This window comes from Choloepus didactylus, chromosome 18, assembly GCF_015220235.1.
Source record: "Choloepus didactylus isolate mChoDid1 chromosome 18, mChoDid1.pri, whole genome shotgun sequence".
NCBI lineage: Eukaryota > Metazoa > Chordata > Mammalia > Pilosa > Megalonychidae > Choloepus > Choloepus didactylus.
Window position 1 is genome coordinate 46,869,724 of NC_051324.1, and position 2,689 is coordinate 46,872,412.

Here is a 2,689-nt window from a genome sequence, read left to right on the forward strand (position 1 = left end):
GTCTGTTAGGGGCTTTCTAAGAAAGAGATACAGGAAGGATAATTAATCCTACTTCTTCCTTTGTACATTGTCTGAATTTGATTCTTAGAAATGCTGTACTCACCTTGCAGCCAGGGCAGAAAAGAGGCTTTGGGCAAAACTGCCACCATGAGAGGATGTTATTCCATGTAGTTACTATAACTAGAAATCCCTTCTAGGCTGTCTCAGCAGAAGTTCCCTGTAATAGGATCACAGAAAGGTTACTAGCTCTTCCCTGAGTTCTTCCTGATAGTCCCACCTTCCTTCCACCAAACACACACTGGGCAAGAATGAGTTCCCGCAACTTTTTTTTTTCCAATAATTAAAATTATTTTTATTTTCCTGTGTTCCTTTTTAAAGTAGTTGTCATCATCATTGTCATCCTGCTGTTATTCGTTGAGCAATATTATATGCTTGGCACCATCCCGGACATTTTACATATACTATCCCTTTTTTATTTAAAAATTTTTATTAGAGAAGTAGTGGGTTTACAGAACAATCATGCATAAAATACAGGATTCTCGTACCCCACCCCACCACTGACACTTCCATTGGTATGGAACATTTGTTACAATTGTTGATAGTACTTTCTAATAATTGTACTATTTTTTAACAGTAGTTACATTTGTTGCAATTGATGAAAGATTATTAAAATAGTATTGCTAATTATTGCACAATTTTTTTTTTTTTTAACGAAAGAGCTCAAAAGAGCAGTAGAGTGTGGAAGAAACAGGCAGTAGCTTTACTTTATTACACGTTCCCTTGCACCATACCAGAGAAGGTTCCTGCCACCCTAAGCCTAGAAAGAAGGGTTTTCAGTGGGGAATCTTCCGTCACCCAGCTTCTTCTTTTCCTGCAATCCTCCCTCCTTGTCTCACAGTTCCCGCTTACAGGTCTCTCAATACGGTGCATCCCATCTCCTTCCTTGGAAAACCTCACACCTCTCCAACAGAAAAGGAGATTCAACTCCCTCCAGACCCGTGGCTGCCAACATCAGCATGCCTCTCACATCCTTCGGCACCTGCAGTTCCCTTTTAAATAGATGGTTTCCTACTGGAAGCGCCTGCCACTTTCTTCCTGAAGGCATACTCTGGCTGCTGAAGCATGCTTGGTCCATTTGGGGCAGACAGAAATCCTGGGAGTTTCATCCCTGGGTGCAGCCTCAACTAAAGATGGGTGGGAGCTGGTGGATAAATACCCCAGCTTCCTTGCTCTCCAGTGGGACAGTTCTGAGATGGGCTCTATACAGTCCCTTAGGAGTCAGCAGGATTGAGCTCCAGCCGCCCACGGCAGGAATCTGCCCATTAACACATGCTGTGTTGGCTTCCCATCCTCCCCTGCCCTGCTTGCCCATCCCTACCAGTGCTTCCTGTGATCGTTACAAAACAACAAAACAACACTACAACACTCTCTTCAAAACCTGACTCAGGGTCTGCTTCTGGGGCAACCCAAGCTAAGTCCTTGGCTGTCTTTTTTTTTTTCCTTCATAACATATAGCTTATTTATTAGGTTCATTTTTATTGTCTGGCCCTTCCCACTAGAAAGTGAGCTCCATGAAAGCAGGGAATTTTTATCTGTTTTGTTCACAAATACATCCAAAGTTTATAAAGGAATGCTTGATGCATAGTAGGCATTCAGTAATACTTGATTTATGAATCCTTTGGAAGTAAGCTCTGTGTTTTCTTTTTTTAATTCCATTTTATTGAGATATATTCACACACCATGCAGTCATACAAAGCATACATTCAGTTGTTCACAGTACCATTATATAGCTGTGCATTTATCACCAAAATTAATTTTTGAACATTTTCATTACCACACACACAAAAATAATAAGAATAAAAATTAAAGTGAAAAACAACAATTAAAGTAAAAAAGAACACTGGGTGCCTTTTTTTTTTTTTTTTTTTTGCCCCCATTTTTCTACTCATCCATCCATATACTGGACTAAGGGAAGTGTGGTCCATATAACTTTCCCAATGGCTGTGTCTTAAAAACACATGCACCGACAACGGCTCGGGGCACACACACAACGCGTGGCACAGAGCACTTGGCACATGGCTCAGAATGGTGCAGCCAGATGCCCGCCTCCAGCATAAAGCGCCTCACCTCTGGGACCCGGGCTGCCCTGACCCTCAGCCTGCTCTCCGCCCGCTTCCACTCAGTTGCTTGGCAGAACCAAGCAGCAGCAATTCCTCCACCTTGGCCACCCACTGCCCAGACACTAGGACCCTGGAGCAGTGCCCCAATGTCAACTTCTGCCCACAAGCTGCCAGTGTTGCTGTGGTGGGGAGGATGAACACCGCTGGGGGGCTGCTGCTGTGGGTTGGAGTTTCTGGTTTCTCGTCCTGATCCTGTTCTGTGTGGACAAACTGATGAAGCCGACTCCGGATGAACCCGACTTTGGATGAACCCAAGGACTTAAAAGTAACACTTAGAAGTATAGTCCCAAGACTGTCAAAGGCCACCAGTCTGTGGAGAATAGAGGGGGGAAAACAACTCAAGCACCTCTGGATCTGGTCAGATGGTTGCCAGCAAGGCTCTCCTTTGTGCAGACTTTGTTGAAATCAGATGGATATGGGCAGTACTGGGTTGAATAGTACCCACCCACCACCCACCCCCATCCCCAATTCATGACCTCCTGGGACCTGTGAATGGGACTGTACTATGA

At 44.2% G+C, this 2,689-nt stretch overlaps 1 pseudogene; it reads left to right on the forward strand.

Moving 5' to 3' along the window:
- Window positions 1–2,098: 2,098 nt before the first annotated feature.
- On the forward strand, window positions 2,099–2,429 carry LOC119514745 (annotated as a pseudogene).
- Window positions 2,430–2,689: the final 260 nt, after the last annotated feature.